Source organism: Botryllus schlosseri, chromosome 1, assembly GCF_051294905.1.
Source record: "Botryllus schlosseri isolate E-star chromosome 1, Bs_hap1, whole genome shotgun sequence".
Lineage (NCBI taxonomy): Eukaryota > Metazoa > Chordata > Ascidiacea > Stolidobranchia > Styelidae > Botryllus > Botryllus schlosseri.
Genome location: NC_137236.1, coordinates 15,427,225 through 15,449,592, shown reverse-complemented (window position 1 = coordinate 15,449,592; position 22,368 = coordinate 15,427,225). Strand labels below are relative to the sequence as shown.

At 41.3% G+C, this 22,368-nt stretch overlaps 1 long non-coding RNA gene across 1 annotated transcript; it reads right to left on the bottom strand.

Moving 5' to 3' along the window:
* Nucleotides 1–726: 726 nt before the first annotated feature.
* On the bottom strand, nt 727–3,007 carry LOC145443191 (uncharacterized). The gene is made up of 3 exons (XR_013916334.1): nt 2,797–3,007; nt 1,979–2,068; nt 727–1,392 (listed from the first exon to the last, which is right to left on the bottom strand). It is a non-coding gene; the product is annotated as an uncharacterized LOC145443191 (long non-coding RNA).
* Between the last annotated feature and the right edge of the window lie 19,361 nt (nt 3,008–22,368).

Here is a 22,368-nt window from a genome sequence, read left to right as displayed (position 1 = left end):
ACACAGCCGCCTTCATTTCCCAGCCGTCGCTTATTCCTGTGAAATTCGGCCGTACAAAGCTTTCGCAATCGGCCGCACCAGGTGACCGTTGAACGCTGACTAATCTCAGCTTCATGTGCAATTTGGGTTTGCAACGCGTCATGGGCCCAAAAGTAGAATAATATTAACAATTTGGGAAGTTCTACCTTGCTTCCTGCGAATATCGAGTGTTTCCGTATAGTCGCCGTAGTATCGCAGGGGTTGCATCGCCACCTAAACCCATCGTCGCCTGTCGACGTATTTTCCTCTTTCATTATTTTTTTACATCGCTTGCATTTCATCTTTTGCACCAACAACCCGTGATTTCTTAGAAATAGCACACAATCTCGTGTGTTGAGCAGTGCACCCGATTCGATCAAACCCAACACATTGTATGTTCTTTCCCACGTATCTGCGTAAGTAAATAATATGACCTATGGCGTTGATCAACTCCCCACCGTCTTTAGCGGATCAAACCCCCCTTTTTCTTGGCGTTTCATGTGTACTGACTCTCTCATATTTTAATCCCGTGTTATTCTTATGACAGGGTTATTTTTTTTCACTTGTTCCTTACCAGACCTAGTTATTTTTTCACCCTCATTTCAATGTACATGCAAAACACTTACTATCCTACTACACACCCATTTTATGGTGCAACAACTATTGCCGCCTATACCTCCGGGCACTTATTTCACAAGTACCAAAAGTTCACTCTGAAGAAACAAGCATGATGGTGTCTGCACTCGTTATTCACAGTGTCAGTCTATTATTAGCATGTGTGCTACTATAATTTCCTCATCTGAAGGATCGGGCATATGTTCTCTAATTTTCTCTCTACTCACTCAAATTGCCGATTTCCCAAGAGTAAAATCTGAAAAATTTGCCCAAGTTATCGATAACCTTCTAACAGATGCAGTGGACAAGTTGAATCGAACACCAAGGTCTTTCACTCCAAAGCCTTGGTGAATCCGACAAAGAAATAAAAACAGTTCGTCTTGCAATGGCAAAGTTTTTGAATTTGCCTTTACATTGAAATTCTTCAATATACCACTTCTGACATCATTTTTAACAGCTGATCAAAGTGAAACAGTTGCAGCTGTTGATGAGACTATATCAAAAAACTTCAAAACCAATCCGTAACTTGAAAATCTAGAGTAATACAGAAACATATATCATCAGATGCCTTGAATCGTGCACAAAATCAGCTTCTCCAGCTCGCTACTTGAATCTCGAATTATTCCCTTTGCTTTAGATGACTTTTCGAAGAGGGGAAAATCTTCTTCACAATACGTGTGATCCAGCAATGGCTGTTGTAGATATGAAATCTGATTGTTGCTACTTGGACCAGGAATTTCTTCTGGAGTATGATGTCCACTACAAATACAGTTAGATGCATTAATAACATGCCGACAGAAATGAAAACATTCATGGTTATGGTATATTTACGATCAACTAAAAATAGCAGTTATTCAAGTACATCTACGTTTTTCAAGTAATTAGTACCTTTTACTAAATAATTAATGTCGGTGGCATAACCAAGTGCAGAAAATAATTTAAAGTAAACAATCACAAATGAGCCGAATTGGATAAAATGTCTGTCAGCTTGCCACACACTAATATCACTAATAATGTTCGGTCATAATGTTTGTCGCAGTTCAAGTGATACAACAGCTTGGGATTGAGCTCTGGATTTTGCTGCACTAATCATAATAACCAGTAATACTTTTACGCGATTCTAGAATGGCCAAGCAGTCCTTGGACATTTTTCAATGAGTTGTGCAAGTTATATTTTTGGCTGCAATGCACTCTACATATTGTTGGAAAGGCAGTATCAAGTGGTGATTGGACTCTCCCTTCCAACCAATTGATATATGTGCCGAGTTCGCGAAATGTACCAGTCATTGTTAAGAATTGAAAGTAATTTGAAGCATCATATCATGTCAGTTTACATTGATCTCACCTCTGATGCATGTGCAACACCCTTCTTGATGGTGACGACTTCATCCACTTGAATATCCCAGGAACTGCTCCAATTTTCGAATAGTGACGTCTGCAAGACAAAATCCTCGTCATTAAAATGTTCCCTTCAAGCACGTGTATTTCCAGTTATCTAGACAAAAGTCAATAGCAATGTTATCACAGGGTTGTAAATGTAATGACTCGACTAGAGTCAGACCCAAGTCACGACTTTCTGATGACTCGACTTGACTCGTCATTTTCTGAAAATACGGAAATGATTCGACTCGACTAGAGTCAATTTGTGTATTGACTCGACTTGGACTCGAGTCATTGCGCATTACTCGAACCAACTCATATGACTCGAGACTCGGACGGCCAAGGCCAACATTTCATGTTAATTTCGAAGAATAGTAAAGTAACCACACCATTGGGATTTGGTTCTGATACTTGAAAATGTGACCAGAAATTGCTAAATGTGAGTAAAATTAGTATATTATAAATGCAAACCATTAGATATCACTAAACAGAGTTAAAAAGTGGGTTTAACGAGACTTTAACTGGAAACTGAACAGTCAAAATAATGACTTGAACTCGGACTCGAGTCATAATACCATGACTCGGACTCGACCCTCTTCTCTATAGCTTGGACTGGGACTTGACTCTGTGAATTGAAAATGACTCAACTTGACTCGAGCCAAAACTATAAAATGGAGATTGACTTGTGACTCGGAGCCTTGTGCCATGGTTACAACCCTGCGTTATCACAAAAGAAAAGGAGAGAGTATAATCTGATTGAAACACTTATGGTAATTTACTCACTTAAAAATTCGGCCCGACTTCACGTCAAATTTTTTATATCCATTTCTTCCGGTGAAAAGATAGATTCATGGTCTTTCTTAAGTCGTTGTTGCATTTGAGAACCACAACAATGATAGTGTGATCTTCCTGTCACAGTCCACGATCTCGCATCTCCATTCATGTCTGTTATCTCACAGTCACAGGCAATATAATAGGTTGTTTACTGTAAAAGTTCTTTGCAAGAAATCAACCTGTCCATATTAAACATAAAACTGTATTACAGGAATAAAATCACTAATATAAATTACGTAAATATATCCGTTATGACCAGCCATTTTACACATACATTAAATCTTAGAAGTCAAGCTGATATGCCATGACGCTATTCTTCAGGTGAGTTGTCACAAACCAGTACCGAAAAACTTCGTAAAACGGCTGAAATCGGCTGTTTTTCGCTATTTATCTTAATTTAGCATCGATACCCTGAGCTGCATCATATCGACAACCCACGAAGATAAATAGGGAAACCAACTCCAAAACTGCCATCTGCGCGTACGAAGCAAGATTCTCCGACCGCCATCCCTTGACTATAGTGGTGGCGCTCGTTAGCAAAAATGAAAATCGTCCATTGGCATGCCTTGTATCTGAATATTTGGATTACGTTTATTCCTTGCAGGAAAAGCACTATCTACGAAGTATAAAAGTTTTGCATAAACAAAATTGCGCAGAATAAAAGGGTTTACCTCGACCATCAGTTGACGCAAAACTATGCAAAAATCGTTTGTTCAGCTGACGTTTATTTTTACCGCTTCGCTTCATCTTCAGTCCAGACAATGACGAAGAGGTGGGCAAGCCAGTGCTCTCTGCAGCTTTTATCATATCACTAAAAGCTATTACCTTCCATACATCTAAAACAAATGGATAATATAGATGGAAAGACCTACTTGGAAAACATTCACTAATTCTGAGTTTACAACTTACTGGATGAGCATTCGATCTGTATCTTGTACAGACACCAATTGCGATTATCATATTTTGGTTGCTTTTTATTCTTTGCCTCACCGTATTATTGGCATTCTTACGCAACCACCGGCAATGCAATAGTCCCTTAATATAATGCTTACAAACAATTTTACACAATTCACAATTCATAAGATATAAGCTAGGAGTCAATGAGCTCCCATCTATACATTGGTTTTCTAGCTTTTATGTATTACAGCAACATCAACCGATTGTTATTCTTCGACGGGTAACCCTAAAAGGAGGGAACGCGGAAACTGCGGAAAACGCGGAAATGGCCCCTAAAACGCGGAAACTGCGGAAAAAGCGGGAAACCTCGATTCCTAAAGCGCTGAAAACAGAGGAAAACGCGGAACGCGGAACAGTCGGTCATTCACCTCAAAGTAGGCACTAAAACGAGGAAACAGCGGAAACGGCGGAACGCGGGACAGTCGGTCATCGATTGTAGATCTCATTGGAGGAACTCTAAAGTCCAAAACGTGGAAACTGCGGGACACCAATTTTAGAGTGACGCGATTTAGGCCTCGTAAATAGCAGAGAACTGTAGTAATAGTTGAAAATTGAAATTAATAGGTATCTGAGAGTCAGACAGTCAGACAGGCCTATTTCGTTGAAGCACGCGGTTATTTAGCAAACTCCTGGTAAAAGTTAACGCTATGGCCTACTTTAATGATTGGAATTGCTGATACATACCAGACGAAATTTGAAAAAACTTCTTTGATCAGACTCGTCGTGCGATTCCAAATTAGCACTTTTTAACGGGAGGTGTGCCAGTCGCATTTATGCCGGAGGGGTCTGATTGCAGGGACAGGATCATCAGGCGCCAGCCATTTAAGCACCCGAAAATCTATATAGAAGGCTTCGGAATGCAGCATGCGTCGGTTTTTTAGTTGTCAATCATTTTGACAGCGCACTGCGGAGTCTCATTTAGCCTACTTTAAATGTCTTCGTGTGTCCCGGTACGGAAATTGCCATAACTAACAGTCCCCAACCCCCATATACTGAACTGACACCCCTAGACTCAATCAACCCAACGACCGTGGGATAATCTCGTGTATCCATACTGGTACTGTTGTATTCTCATGTAAATGCAGCTAAATTCAATTATTGGTATTTGCGAAAGATTTTTTTTCGGGATACCGAATATGATTTCACGAGCGTATCGGTGAATGTAATTTAGGTAGCGGGTTGCGTGGTTCCGTTCATAACGCATTGTCGCCCATATGAAATATTATGAAATATTCTACGACAGGAAATGTGGCCTATCATCATCCTCATTGGTTTATAAGCAATTTTATTCTGATCGATACACCACAAAAATGCGATACAATGAAAAGATAGGAAGGTGACGAAGCGACTTGGAGTAGTCTATGGAATCAGACACCCACCTTGGCCTATAGGCAATGTAAAGAGGAGGCATGTACACTGAATGAAAACTGAAAGAAGATAGTATAGAAAAAAGTTAGCGACAAAAAAGGGGGTGGCATGTCATGGAAGGCGAGATCGATAGGTCCAAGTCCAAGCGTTTGAAACCAGGGCTTTGAAGCCGGAGCCCGGAGCCGGAGCCCCGGATTCGTGCTTTTTACCCGAGCTGGAGCCGGATCCGGAGCTCTACATAAAATTCAGCCGGAGCTGGAGCTGGAGCCAGTTATTTGAGGGGTAGCTCCGGCTCCGACGTATTTCATAAGATGCTATTATGTATGCAACAACCATATCTGCTGAGCTCACCGAATTCAACAGCAGGCCTTCGCGAAATTAAGAATCTTTTCCTCTTTGGCGCTACCTTCTTCGACTAACCATGTTCCTAGGGGTTTAACAACAGAGCAGTCGTATGTTCAATGTTCAATTTTCATACATGAGTGCCGAGCCTCGGTAAGCGAAATATGCCTGTGAATATTGTGGGTATTCGGCATACCCTGAATTTCATCATCAGCACTACCTGGCTGGCCAATTGTATACGGTTCGGATTTTCGAGCTTAAATAGGGGATGACAGAAGAGCAGCCCAAATCCCCATGGTATTCTATGTTGGAGACAAACTACTGATGTGATACGCGATTTCCAATTTGTAATCATCTGTTTCGTAAACTTGTAAATGTGCAATGTGCATACTGCATAATTTGATTCGTTACATCCCAAGTGCCGCGGCCAGACTAATCATATTTTTGATTATCCTAGCGAGTTCACAATCTGAGCAATTCAATTTGCATAATATAATGGGTAAGTAGCTCGCGGGCTACTCAAAGTCTTCTCGCGGGCCACATATGACCCGCAGGCCGCGGGTTGCTCACCCCTGATAGTTTTATTTATTGGTTATTCTCGGTAAAAAAGCGCTAAATAATGGCTATACTTTTTCAAAAATCTCTAGATTTATCGCTAGGCGCTAGATCCATATTTTTGGCGCTGAACCGGATGAAAAATCGCTAGATCTAGCGCGAAAATCGCTAAATTAGCAACACTGTTACAGCCTGGCGTATACGTGCGATTCGCGATGTCTGTCACATTGCCATACAGCTATGTTATCTCAAGATGCAGACTTGTGAATCGTGATGACTATACTTTTCTGATCGATACAGAATTTCTTTCTTTTTTCAACCATGCAGGCTACTATTATTTTGGCGTTCATTCTGCCATCATCTTATGTTGATCTTTGTTTTTCAGTGACCACAATGGCAATATAGGCATATCGTTTCAACCGCATACACCGTACTAATTGTAATGGCATGTGGATTAGGAAGCAGGTTTTTATACATAGGGTTATTTCTGGGCTCTGGTATTAAAATGTGCGATTGCAACGGGATCAGGACTGATGTGCAAAGAAATAGGATTGGACCAGGATCCTAAAAATGCGATCCGTATATCTTCACAAACTATGTCGGTTGAACCGGAACGAGCTTAAAACTGGACAGTCAGCACACAATTACTTGGACTCGAATCACAACGCTATGACTTGGACTAGACCCTCTACTCTACTCACTGACTTGGACTTGGATCGGAATTGACTCGGTGGTGAATTGAGAATAACTCGACTTGACTCGAGTCAAAACTATATAAAAGAGAGATTGACCTGTGACTTGGTTACAACTCCACGAAGAAGCGAAACGACCTCGTGAATTCCTTATTTAAAAAAAATACAAATTAGGTTATCCACCATTTCTCAATTTAGAGCTTTCGCAGACCCCTTGTAAATGCTTCGAGGAACCCCGGTTGAGAAGCACTGCTCTATGCAATTAAATTGCAGTTTGCAATAAATGACCAATTTCATCAATATCGTGACTAATACCAGTGATTGCTGGTACATAAAAATCCTATTTTATTTAGCATTAATAATTTATGAGATCTTTGAAAGCACTTGTTGGAGCCATGCAGGAGAACTCCGATCCCGACTCCAGCCAGTATTCTTTTCACGATTCCGACTCCGATTCCAAGGCGTGCTTAAAAAAACTTCGGCTCGATTAAATAAAAAATGAGCAAAACTCCGACTCCGAAACCATAGCTCTGGTCAGGACCAGGTTTAGCGTCCAATACGTTGCGGAATCAGTTATGCGTAACATTAATTTCAAATAGTTCTGGTGGAATTTTGTCAACACGAAAATTAAAAAGTAACATATCCCGAAAAAGCTGACGTCAAGGGGGACCTACATGGCATTACTTCGTCATTAATATTTGAATCCTACATGGTCTAAATTACTTTATAAAAAATTTTGAAATTGAGTATTTTTCAGACAGTATAAGGTGGTTGATAAAATGTGAAAACTATGCGTACCGGGTATTAGTTTTCGCGATGGGGCAGCCCAAATCAGGGATCTTAGGATAGTCAAAAGTGAATTCGCCGACTTATTGATTTAACAGTACCGTTGTAGCGTACGGCTTGATAAGATTCACACCATGTCATTGTCTTTTACAGTTTTACGATATTCATATATTACCACAAAACGATGGTGCTCGTCTACAAGAAGTGTCCATCGCACACCTGTAATTTGCTGTCCAATCTGAAATCCAGCGGCGATTTTTGCGACATAACGATAAAATGCGGAGATTTCGAAGTTGCGGCACATAAATGCGTGTTGACTGCATCGACAGAATATTTCAGACGCATGTTACTGACGGACACGCACGAAGCCGAGACCGGAATTGTAAACTTTCCGGCAATGCAACCCGAGGTCGCTAAACAATGCATCGATTTCATTTACTCGGGATCTGTGGGGCTCTCCATGACGACCGCAAGAGGCCTGATCGATGCTGCAGAAATGCTGCAGTTGCCCAAACTGTCCGACCTCTGTGCGGAATTTCTGGCTGAAAACATCGATCTGAACAATTTCGCTGAAGTGATCACCGTATCGTGTCTTTATAACAAGACGCTCCTGAATGCGCCGATCAAGGAATTTCTCGATGGTCATCTGAAAGAAGTCGTGAGATCTGACGATTTCAAATAGTTCGACTATGAGATAGTTAACTACTGTTACGATTTGATGCGAGATTCAGCCTGCGCGATAGAAATGTTGAAATGGACTGGGCTGGTGGCATGGACGAACGCCGATCTAAAGAAAAGAGAAACTAGGTTTCACGACTTGTTTCAGAAGATCAATCTACAAGTACTTCCCAGGGATTTTGTTACGAAACATATATGTACCAAGAATATCATTGACGGCTCTATTAAAAGTCTGCAATACGTCCGGCGATTTGTCGCCGGCAAGTTGCCTAGATTGAAAGAACGAATCACGTCACCGACTCACTTAACGTACATTAACGAATTAACGAGATCGGTGTCTCGATACGATTTGCGCGGCGAGAAGTGGACAGAAGTGGGCATGTTGCCGGCCGCAATTCGTCGTCATCAATCAGTCGCGGAACATAACGGGGTAGTCTACGTTGGCGACGGTGTGTCTCTGCATTCATTTTCGGAGGCAGGATGGAAGCCTCTTCACCAAATGGAAAACGGACACCTATTCGTCCCGGATTACAGCAGAGTCGTGTGTGCCGGACGATGGGTGATTATGATCACCGTTAGCCTCACTGTAATAGTGGATATTGTGTCGGGGAATGCGCATGAAGTGTACCATTCGGCCTTGGAAATTACGGAGGGCTTCTTCGTTTTGGGATTACCTACGATAGTCTACGTTTTGGGGGGAATCGAACTGACAGGAGGCGATGCAACAGAAAAGAGGACTGTAGCAACTTTGAAATTGAAGGAAAGGAACTACAGTGCTTTCAATTCCATGGTCGTGGGCAGAGCGGACGGTGCTGCAATTCAGCACGGTGGATACGTGTACGCCATGGGAGGCCGTTCGCGTACCGTCGAATTCCATAATACCTGGACGAGACATTGGCAGATATTACGAGGTCGCGAAATTGAATGCCACCACGTCACTACTGTCCACGTAGCCGACAGGCTGTATATTTTCGGGGGAGCGCGAGGGACTGAGGTTGGAGTAATGCAGCTTGGTGGGCTGGAAATCAGCGGAGAAGAATTGCGGCCCGCGCGACACGCTTCGTAGTGCTGGCGACATGGACGTGTGCGGCCCATCGCGTAACGAATACATTAGATTAAGGCATTGATGGCGTTGTCCGGTGCTTTAATCAGGTATTTTTGACTTCGTTTGCAGCGTGGCCAATGGCCATGCAATAACACTGCGTCAACATTGCCATTATATTTATGAACTGTGTATTACTATTGTTGCCATGTCTATTCTGGTATCTTACTGAACAAGAAACGTTAGCAGATGCAGTTTTGTAAAGTGATACGGTTCAAATCCTATTTATTATCTTTTGCACTGTCGACGTGCTGGACGCATGATGCTGCTTCCCGCCAAAAACTAGCAGATGAGTGCAATATTTGAATCTAAAGATCTATTGCAGTAAGTAATCTGACTATGCTGGCAATCTATGTTGATTTTCAATTATACTGAAATCGCAGCCATTGGAAATGAACTTGACATCAGTCTTCGTGCAATGCTACTTCAGACCACATCCTCGAAATTTGTTGAATTGCCCGATATATGTTCACTGTTCATACTTATAGAAACTACTGGATTTTCAAAACTCACTTTTCAAAATTCGCAACTAGAGCTAGAACTACTCAAGGTTCAAAATCCACAACCATAACTATATAACTAGAACTACCCATTAATTAGCCCGGAAATATTCATATTGAGGATAGCCTACTCTGTTGCGAAAAAGTTTTTCAAACAGCAGGGACGCCTGAAGTCGACGATTTTCTGATAGATCGAAGGGCCGCGTAGTGTTTGTAACGCCATCGGACCGAATCGACGTTTATGGATCATTGTACTAGCGTAACCAGGAAGGGCGAAATAGGGCCATGCCCCCCCAAACCCCATTTTTTGTAAATTAATATAATGTTTAATTTAGTATTTTTCAGCTGATGTATTCAACTTTAAATTTTTCATCGCGCGATGTATAGTTTCAGTAGTTTTCTTTTTATTGTCGAATGCCCGCCTCTTTATGAATCAAAATAAAAAAGAGGCCTGAATAAAAATACGCATTATGTACAGAATATGAGTTTAACTGTAGTCGTGTGTGCTGTCAGCGGTTGCGGGACTATTGCGCATCGGCTTTTGGAGCCAAAAGACACACCAAGGCAGATAGGTTTCAGCAAACACGAATTGCGATCCCACATCGATCGCCGGCGTTAGAAGCCTGCCCGCCGATAATCGCTAGGAATGACCCCGTCATTGTAATCCGAGTCCAAATGCAGTGAGCAGAGGCAATAAATATCGCGCCCAATGAATAAAGGAAAATTGGGAATCGTGCACATCTCACCGAAGGCCTAATTCCTCCTTTAGCTGTGGTACTTGTGCGAGATCTTTTGAGTGGCGAGAACTTTTTCCGGAGGTCACCAAAAACAGCATGCTTCAACCCAGTAAGTAAATACAAGTGACCCGCCCGACGCTTACCATTCAGAAACTCATGAATAGTCTTACCGTCGGGTATGAAAAAATAATAGCTGAAGACAAATAATTGCGTGCCTCCTTTATCTCTGAAATCCCTCCAGCTGCAACCCCATTGGCAGCGAGTTTGACTAGGGGTACAGAATTATTTGATAACAAACATTTTTTTTTCTAATCACTGAACTTGAAATTTTTCTTCGCGCATGGCGCGATTTTATTATTGCGTTACTTCTATGACTTGATTTTATTAAGAGTGCCCCATCTCCTAGAAAAAATTGATTTGGTTTATTAAATAAAAATAGCCATTTCGGCGCCGTAGATATATATATGTGTGTCCGCTGTCGAATTGTCAGTTGTTCATATACGTGAGTAAATGGTCGGCACCCAATAGTCCTGTCCCCGCAATCTGAGTAAATGCCACACCATGTATTGAAATGTCAACTTGGAATAGCGTATGTCTCACAAAAGAGGTTCTTCCTATTGTTTAGTCTGGCATAGTATAGTGCTATTCCAATATCTTTTAACCATATATTAGCGGGGAGGTCACGAAATAACAACATCCAACAGATTAATTATAGACAACACCTCGTATATTTGTTATAATTATTGAATTGTAAATGCCTATCATTAATGTGCCCTAAACTGTCGAAGACCGGTAAATCTGATCACGTGGTTATTTTATGATATGAAATTACTCATATTATTGACAACATTCAGTCATGAATTTGTTCGTGCTTCGCAACATAAGCGATACACCATGTGTCTACATGATAATGAAGTCGGGCTTTCGAGAAGCATGATGGGAGGTATGGGGGACGAGTCTCTATGGGATGTCCAAGACCATTGCGAGTAAGAATATTATTGACCAAATTCATCCATTAACTTTGAAAAATTGTTCTCCATAACATAATAAATGTGGATAAAAAGTTACCCTATAAGTTAGGTTTATCAACCAATAAGAGCCCATGATGATAGATTTTTACTATATTTTTCGAGATCTTTGAAAGGGGGTCTTTTACATCATCAGAGTTTGCCCCCCTCCAAAATTTATTTCTGGCTATGGCATTGAATATACGTTGTAAATGTATTGTAGACTATATCTTCTGGTAAGATAAAATTGGCGATTATTATGATTAATATGATTAATATGATGATGATGATGATGACTGATGTAATGAGGCACACGATTAAGTATCATGGTATAGCGTATTTGCTTTGATCATAGCCTACATACAAATTTGAATCAATTTACACGGTGGTGTATTCGTCGGTACTTTTCATCAGATAGTGAATTCTGGGGTTCTGAAGAAACCGTTCTCGTTCAACTCTGAAACGCTTGTTATAAACGCGATGCCGTATGCTATCAGCAACCTTTCGTGGATAGGCGTGGGCATTTACGGCATTCATAACTAACGCGATTTCCGTTTATCCAGCTCACTTGCGAATTAAGCTTCAAACCCGTCGCTGAATGTGCGTGTTGGCCTATGACCGAGATATATTTTTATGGCGATAAATTATTTTCATTGCGAGTTGGAGTTGCAGTTGCAGAATTCATTGAATGCACTGTACAATGCGTGTACAATATACGTGGGTGGCAAACGGAACAGTAAGTTGCATTCGATCAATTAGCCCATAGATCAGTCGTTATTGCAGTATATCTCAGGAGGGAAGTGGGTTCTGAGTCCGTAATAAATCACCTATTTTGAGTATTTGGATGGTACGCCAAAATAAGATCCATGCCACCCTTCTGAAATATAACACAATGCATGATTCAGGTTCATTCTCATTCTCACTAACAGGGATGGGTGTGAAACGTGAACCTCTGATGTAGGCTACTCTTACGTGTAGTTGGAAAATTGTTGGTAGAATACACTGTTCTCGTTCACAGTATATTCATAGTCAACTCGGTGCTTGTAGCCTACTATATCAGCAACGATAACAGACCAGGCTTTCATAAGATTACTGCAAGACTTAACTCAGTTTCCTCGGCGAGGCATAGTACTATTCTAAACTGCGGCACCGCTTTGCCTTTTTTAATTTTGCATATGTTCACTTGCCATTTGCCGTCAACGTGTTTTCGTGACTTGCTATTTTCCTTGCTCAAGTGAACTGTGTTTGGATAGCGGCTACTTTATTTGTATATTGATTGCGATGTGATGGTTACGTGCAATGTCACTATAAGGGTCATGAGGTCACAGTGATGATGCGATTCGAAGCCGCAATAAGTTGTATTGCAACCCTACGGAGGCCCAAGACCAGCGTTGGTAGGCAAACTAGATATGCCATGAATACTTACTATTTTACGCATTTGCCTATGTGTAGCCTACCTCTACTTCTACTTGAGGAGGAATTTGTTACGGCGTTACATCTGCACATACTCAATGCCAAACTCGATCACAATGCAGCTGTGGATCATACCAATATATACGCTATATATATATACGCTATCTCGCAAAAATGTTGTTATAATCCCTGCGGCATCTGGAAAGCTGTAACAAGCGTCGATCCAGTGTGACTTTCCCAAATAAATTAAAAATTTTAATTGGATCTTCAGAGTCCTATACATGTTGCAATTGAACCAAATTTGGCGTGCAGCGTTTTTAGCGTAACCTGACAATTTAATAAGTGACTGGCAGGAATCCGGAAAAAAGTTATTTTTTGAACAGCCCTATTGTCCATGACAATTAATTGCGTTGCTCTATCTAACGATTCGGCTCGCTATACAGTTGTTATTATCCGGCCATCAGTTGGAATGTGCGATCGCTATACTGTGCCGTATGGAATAGAAAAACTCTAAACCCATTTAAAACGACTCATGGCCGTAATTATTGCCGTAATGGTGTCATTGTCAACAGTAGATGTTGATGAAAACTATGTTTCTTTAATAATATTTCACAATGCTATGCATGTCTCCATAATAGCAAAATAGCATCCACGTCAGTCTGTCAATATTCTTACGGTGCAGTAAGAATAATAAACTGAATATTAGAACAATAAGGCATTGCCCCATAATTCCACTCTTCACTGAATATGCTATGCGCCAGTGCTTCTCACGTTTGATGCATGAATTTGAATAGGCGCTTTCAATCTATCACGTGCGTGATCCATTTTGGATCCGTGATTTCGTGTGGAAAGGAGCACAACTCTACAGGTATTATTCTAGGTCGCGGTAATGTTTTAGTCCGGATGATATCTACTCGCGACATGCAATTAATTAACTGTAATTGGTTGTATTTAGAATTCGGCATTGACAATTTCGTCAGTTGTTTTATTGCTGGATATTATTGTCATGCTTAGTTGCTTACTTCATTCAAGGAGACGCGTATTTAATTTACAAGGGAGCATATAGCCAGCTTATGATGCAGCGTGTTCGTGAACTCGGAATATAATAAGCAACACGATTACAGATGGAGCATACTCGGTGAACGATATCGAAAATCAAGTAAACTTATATGTATGTAAACAAAGAGAACGTTACTCTAAATATTCTTACGGTGCAGTGCGGTACACGAATAGCAAATTAAAGAATAAGACATGGAGATCACCCGCAGAACCTCCAACACGCAAGGGAGTGTCCTTTTGTCAAAAGTGAAGGCGAACGGGAGGTTCTGTGACGTCACCATCAAATGCGGAGACTTCCAGGTCATGGCACATAAATGCGTGCTGGACGCTGCGACGGAATATTTCAGCGGATGCTAATGAATGATACTTACGAAGCCAATACAGGAATTATAGACTTTCCGGCGATGCGCCCCGAAATTGTGAAGCAATGGGTTGACTTTATTTACCTGGGATTCGTAGATATTTCCATGGAGATAGCGGTAGGCCTGATGGATACCGCGGAAATGTTTCAGCTGTAAGATTTAACGGAACTCTGCGTTGAATTCCTGACTGAAAATATTGACATGACAAATATTGCTGCAATTCTCTCTTTGTCTTGTCTCTATGAGATAAATGCTTTGCGCGCGCCCGTCAAGAATCTTCTTGAAGCAAATTTCGAACAGGTCCTAAGATCCGACCAATTCAAAGTTCTCGACTACAATGCCGTGAAATCCTGTTACGAAATGATACATGGTGGGTCTCTAGCATTGGAAATGCTCAAGTGGGAGGTAATATCGATATGGACCAATGCCGACCTTTCGAAAAGGAAGGTTTTCTTCCAAGACATCTTCCAGAAGGTCAATCTGCAATGTCTTGAGAAAGAATTTGTGGAATAGCGCATATATGCTAGGGTTGCCATACGTCCGGAATTTCCCGGACATGTCCGGAATTTACCGTTAAAACTGCGTCCGGGAGGAATTTCTAAAATATGCCTAAATGTCCGGAATTTTGAAGTAATCTCATAATTTTTTCCTAAATCAACAGAAACAATATTATTTTTGGACACATGTAAGCTACATGAAATTTTTCTTCGCGCGCGATGTAGTATCACATTTATTGGTTTTAATATGGGGACTAGCCTACTACCCTCGCAAACTGCAATCAACAAATAAATAAAAATAACATTCAGTTACCGAAATAAGTCTCGTTGTTATCGCAATTACAAGATAACCGTATATTCATAGAGTCGGTCTAAGCCGTTTGGTCATGACCCAATCGATGTACAATTACACTCCTTGCATTTTCGAAGTCATCATGCTCCACCAGCTCTATACCGCTAACTCTGATCATGTGGGCGGAGAGAGGATCAAATTATATAATAATATATGAACGAATCAATATTATTGACATATTCATTGAAATCATTTAACGAGCAGATGCATATAGTAAGCCCCCAGATGTTGCATCGATTACCCTGCGCGGTGGGCTCAAGATCAGTGTTTATTTGGGCGGCAGGGGGCGGAAAAAAATGTGGCTTCAGCCCTGGTTACAACTTGCAACACACAACCACATACTTCTGAACCGGATCGTGACCACCTCTAGTCGATAGACAAAACTTTGCCGGTGTGACGTCATATTCATCTACCTCATTTTGAAATCCGCTAGTGGGCGCTTAAGAGCGTCCGGAATTTGGATTACTAAAATATGGTAACCCTATATGCGGATACATTAATTGAAGACTCGCTAAAAAGTCTTCAGTATATCTGAAAGTATTCCTCGGGGCAATCATCAAGCTGCCGTGTCACGCTCGGGGAAAACAAACCACTGACTTCTATCGTGTTCATTAACTCGTCTGCAAAGCGGGTTTATCAGTGTGATCTGAGTACCAAACTGTGGGCAGTGAAGGGTGAAATGCCACCAACAATGGGCGGTTATTGTTCAGCTGTAGAGTACAACGGTATGCTGTACGTAGACGACGGAGTCTGTTTATACTCGTAGAACGGAACGATTTGGAATTTATTGCACAACAACGACAACGCCACTGTTTGTACACCGCATTACTGCAAACTTATCTCCAATGACGTATGGGTGATTATGATCACCGTCCGTTACACAATTATGGTGGAAATTTCTTCTGGAGATGTCAAAGAAGTGAAACAGCCCCGACACCGCTTACAGCTGTTTTTTTGTTACCTGCTCAAAAAGTTGGTGAGTGTGCTCGGAGGATTGGAGTTGCTGTCTGGGTATTCAGAGAGAAAAACTGTTGTAAAGTTGCTGCTCGCTAGAAAGCAGTATTCGTCATTCGCTTCCATGGTCACGGGTAGAGCGTACGGAGCTGCTTTCAGGCATAAAGGATTTTTGTACGCTGTGTGAGGTGGCTGGAGCGGCATTGACTACTTTAACTCCTGTACAAGAGAACGGCAGATTTTGGCGGTTGTAGAATGCAATTTCGTAACGTCACGGCCCACCTAGCCGACAAGGTGTACATTTTGGAGGCTCGTTGGGAACCGATGTCGAAACCATTGATTACTGTAAGCTGGAAATCCCTGTGACAGAGCTGCACTGCAACCTACCTGGCGTGGTGATGGTGACATGGGCGTGTGACGCGCGTCGTATGGCAAGAAAATTAGACAATGATATTGCTTACATCAGCTCGTCTGTTAACGACTTCAAAGCGTAGCAATGCAATATTAAATTGCAATTCGTTACCAGATTATTCACACCGAGCAGAATCTGCCTTAGTGATATTAGAACGTACTGTGTGCTCCCCGGGTCATGAATGTAGGGACTCAGATAATTATTTGAGTAGCTAGCCTCGCTTTCTGGTACGCGATTATATCAATATACTGAGTGAAATTTGTACGTTATTAGTTCCGCGACGAATGGTTTCAGCTGATCGAAGCCTTTTGTTGAGTTTGGCAATACTTGCGATAAAACCGTCCAGACGGTTTTTATGTGCAGGGCAATAGTCACTATCACAAAGATTCACTTGACCAGAGTGTTGCAAGTAATCGTGAAATTGTACGTAATCCCCAAGTACATTCATAGTGGTTCCATAGGTTTCGACAGAACACAATTACACAACTATTCACATTTCAATTGCATCTGGTCAACAACAAAACCGCCCATGTAGTTATAGGATTTGCTAACCAACAAAATTTACACATTCCAGATGCAAAACCGCAACTATGTAGAGCAGGACGAGTAAATGTCATAAAATGAAGGTAGCATTCGTTAAATCAAAGTGATTCGCGTATAGTAAAGACCAGCTAAGTGGTGAAGGAAAGGAAACTCCGGGCACAAGGCAAAGTGTTGGAAATCGGTGAACGGCATTCTCCGCGTATAGAATGAAAGACCACGAGTAAAAATGTGTGACCTATTTCAAATCGATACTGATTCATGCGGCCCACAGCCTGTGCGAAATTATGAAAAGTGACCTGCGATTCGTTTTGAGTTGGCGACCCCTTGGTTAGACCTTGTTTCGTAAAGGAAATTCTCATGGTGCAAGTTATGACGGCCCGCAGCAATGATTGCGGCGGTTGTCTTTTTTTTTTAATCAGCGTGAATCCGAAGTCGAATTAACTGTGATCGTATTTTGTTTTAATTTTGGTCGTTATACTTTTTATAAAACGCTTAATAGTGGCCGGATGTCACGGACAAGTTATTGGCTTATTGCTTATACGTCCATAAACCCTGGGACGCCTGACAGTGGACATGAATAATCGCATTTTACTACAGCATAGAACATACTGTGTATTGGTATCCCACAAAATTGCGCAAAGGCTTTATTGCACGTCATGTTGCTCGTGCTGAGCGTGTTTGTGACCCAATATTGGTTACCCAGAATTCAAAATGACTTTTTATGATCCACACGCCTTAAAAGTAGTGACTCATACCGTCCAGGCCACATTGAAGTGGTAACCGTAATCGTGGTGCTATGTCTCGTGATATATGTGTATCTATGTATTTATTTTGCAACTGCGTCTGGTCATGCACCACGAGAAACCCACCAATTCTCCACAAGTGGAGAATTACCACCGGTTGGGAACCCTAGGTATTCAAATGAAGCCGGAATTACAGTTCATAAAATATTCATGAGCTGAGTCGGAGTCGCAATTTGGAATCATACGAGAATCGGGAGTGAATCGGGAGCAGTATACCTGACATTCCAATCCAGTTGTAGACGATGGGTTGCTATGATTGAATTGGGTTGATTCACATTATGCCATTGTCTATTTCAGTCTTGAGAGGTTTTGAGATACAATTCCGCAACGCCACGGTTTACCTTGCCGACAAGCTATACCTTTTAGGAGGCGAGCTGGGAACTGAGGTCAAAACCTTTGAGCTTTGTCGGCTGGAAATCACAGCTAAAGACCTGCGGCCTACCCGGCGCAGTATCTGGCGACATAGAAGCGTGCTGCGCATCGTACAGCAAATACATCAAACTATCGCGTTGAAGATTGTCGTTCAGTGCTTGAATCAGTTTTTGTTCAAGATTTCATTCATAGCAACAGTGAAATAATAAATAGCTATGTGTGATCATCGCGTGCACAGCGGGAGAAATGAATCAGAAGTACTCAGCTACGTTCTGCATCCGTGCAATACGTACTCAAGTTTTTAGGTTACCTCTATTTGAATAGCTTTAGAGTCAAACAACTTGGATTCTGTAAAGGGGAAAGTAGTTCCGTGGTAAGTTTGCATTACTTTTGCGAGTGAAATTGCCATAAAAATCTGGTAAAATAACCCCCGTATATAGCCTACTATTAGCTTAAGATATTACCACTTTGTTATTTATTGGCAGTGGCATTATAGACATTTTGCGTTAGACGTGAGGTTGTATCTGGCGACTTTCATTGCTAAATGCATGCGAGCAATCTACTTTTTAAATCAGCTTCCTTCACTAGTTTTGAAATCTTTCGTTTTCTATTTGTCTCGGAACTTGATGCGTCCACTTGTAATTGGATGGAAATTCACAGCGTTATTTCTACTTCTACTTGAGTGTCAACGCTGATGACTTGAACCAGGGGTCACCAACACGAGACCCGCGCGGTTGTATTTTGCCGCCCGTGATATGATTTGAGATTTTGGAAGTACGATAAATAAAGCATTTTTCATTTTTCAAATATTGTCGTTGTTGTTTCAAAATAAGCTATTCTCCTGTACCCAACATCACCATTCCTCACTAGCTGAAACGGGTTTTGCGATGGCAACAACATTCCATCGAGAGAGAACCAGCTGATATGAATGAGTATATTGCCTTGACGTATAATGGCGCGGACAGTGCCAAGACAGAGACGCTTAGAAAACGGCCCACGGCTTCCCCAAAAGATCAAGCTTGACGTGGATATAGTCTCTCAGCTAGTACCACGTCCCGCAAGCCCCAATATCGATCCCGTAGTCGCTGAGGAGTGTTGTCAGGTATCGATCGCAGCTCAGAGTTCAAAATAAAATGAACTTGATGAGCATGATATTTTTGCTGTATTTGAATTTCTTTAATAAAATATTACTTTTTGCCTGGCAACTATGCAAATCGCGCCCATGTTGGAACGCACAGCGTTGCAGTGACGTATAGTTTTTAAAGTAGACTTGTCATTTGGTGGCCTATTTTACCTTGATATTGAGTTCACGCGGCCTGCGGCCGTTACGAAATGGGAAAATTGGCCTGAGCCGTTTCGAGTCGGCGACTCTGACTTGGACCATCTGCACTCGTCATATTGGAACGTATTATATGCTCGTCTGAATCATGAATAGATGGCCATACTATACTGCATGGGAAGATATTTTCTGACACGCCATTCCATTTATACCGAGTATACGTCGTCGTGCATTCCCGCTTAACACTTGTTAGCCATTACAAGTACGACAAAGTTTCAATTTAATGACTTGTGTCCAATGCTAGAATATGTTTTGTTTACTATGGTTGAATACTTGATTCATATACCGCAGGCCGTGTGATCCCAATGTGTTGATGGCCGTGACCCCAACTTTCGATTCGATAACGTTGCGCGACTTACCTCTCAACTTGGCATGCTGATAACTAAAAAATGGTCAGCACCCTTACCAACACTCACGGCCCGTGTGGGATGCTGGTGACTATGTGCGTACTTCGCAGTAATATTAATTATGAACTCGTCAACCTCCGTCTGTCAAGATTATTACAATTTCTATGTGTCTTTTGTAGCGATTTCTATCGATACACAATCGATATAGGCAAATAATGATACGTGATATCATGCGTCACGCCCAATACAAATAACGAGCGTATCTGTTTGTATATACTCTTATCACATAGCACTATCGGTTACTTGTAGTTTTACAGGAAGAGAAAAATTCTTCTTATTCATTTCTATGTCCCGACACTTTAGTATTCATAGTAGGGGCCAGACACCAACCTTACGTTATTGTAGGTGGCGCTTTGAAATCACACTTCGGCTGATCTGATACCTTGTTTGGCGGTTTCGCATTCATCAAATGTCGTTCATTCCTACTTTGGAAAATGAACCAGACTTTTCAGAAATGAGCCCCCGATAGCATCCGGTTCGTTGGCATTCTGGTAGTAGTCATTCCTATTCAATCAGTGACTCCGCGACCCCTACCGAATAGGCAAACGAGCGTCATGGTGTGGACTCCTTGGTTGAGAAACCCTGATGTGGTTTGTATCACATACATCAATTAGCACAGCCAATTTACAAGTCATTCGTGAGGCGTAGGGTTGTTCAAAAATAACTTTGTCCAAATTTCACTCGCTTAATGATGAAATCGTTGCCAAAAAACGCTACACACCAAATTTCGGTCACTTACGGCCAGTAAAGGCCGTACAATATTGAATTGAAATCTCAACCATTTTTGAATTCATATTATTTACGGTATGGCTAATTTCGTAAGTTTGATATGACGAATTATCGTGTTCCAAGCATGCCTGACGGGAAAGTGAAGATTTGTTCACGGGTTTACAGCTTGATAATGGGCCGGAGGCCCAGAAACAAACCGAAGAAAGAAAGCACTCACAAGGAATGGAAAGAACTAGCAGAAAGGGCCGCGGCTTCAAAAAATCAACATAGAAAAAGAACTGTGACATCGGGCCAGGACATGGTGTGGTGTGGTATGGTATGGTATGGTATGGTAGTATGGTATGGTATGGAACGAAATTTACGGTACGGAATATGGAAGAATGCAAGTATGGTATGGCATGGAACGTGTTTTCCATACTTCCATACTTGACAGTTTTGCCAGAACCATGACAATAATCCTACTTTCGATTTGTCAAATTGATTGCAGACCACAGAAAATCGCTCACTGTCTATATTCATAGCCCAAATTGTGATTTATGACTCACCCATTCCGGTCAACGTCTATTTGAAGACAACTTAAGTTTCGCGACGCACGAATGAATGAAAATAATATTATTGATAATTATTCCGATTTAAATATTATAAAAATGAATGATATTCGACCGCTACCCGTTACAATTGCATTTCGCTTATCGTAACTTATATAACGTACATAAATAACCAATGTAGTTTTAAAATCGTAGACTCGCTGTGACTGTAGAGTGTAGAAGTTACATGAACATTTTGATCAATTTGTTGAACTTGGAGATAATCTTCCGCGCTTGGGGAGGATGATCATCACGCAATATCTATTCGACATAGGCCTAACCCTCAATTTAATTCAAAAATATATAGCTTGTCATGGAGCGACGTTACGATATGCCGGCCTATAACACACCTGAAATCTTGTCATTTCTAATATAATGGACAACGGACACCTTAATGTTGGCTAATAAAGCTAATGAGTGTGACCCACAGATTGGCGGCGAAAATAGACAAATAGCGATCGCAAAATGATTGTAGTGATGTAAAATTATATTTGCGGATATCTTCTAGTACAGGTGTTTCCAACCGGAGGGAATATAGGCTACCCCAATTGCGGGGAATTTAGGGCCATCTGGTTTGGAATAAACTCAATTGGAAAACATATACTTTACATTATTAACGTTTATTAAACGTCCATAGGAAATGCTGATCGTATATATCTCTAATATTTCTTCGCTCATTTGCAATTCAGCAATTCGTATTATCACTTGCGTCCAATTAGCGAGAATCGATCGGACAGTGGCACGCGATCTCCCGCATATAGGTTGTTATTGATTCCTACGCGAAATGGTGTTATTGAAATCACCTGATTCGTTAAAATAAAAGTTCATGTGTATATGCATTTGAATATGTACTCACGTGAGATTGTGAAATCGCTAATTGATAGCATAGCCGGACTCCTTAATGATGAAATTTCCTACTGCTCGAGTTATAGTAGCGCGCCACAGTGTTTAGGTTATGGTCGCTTATA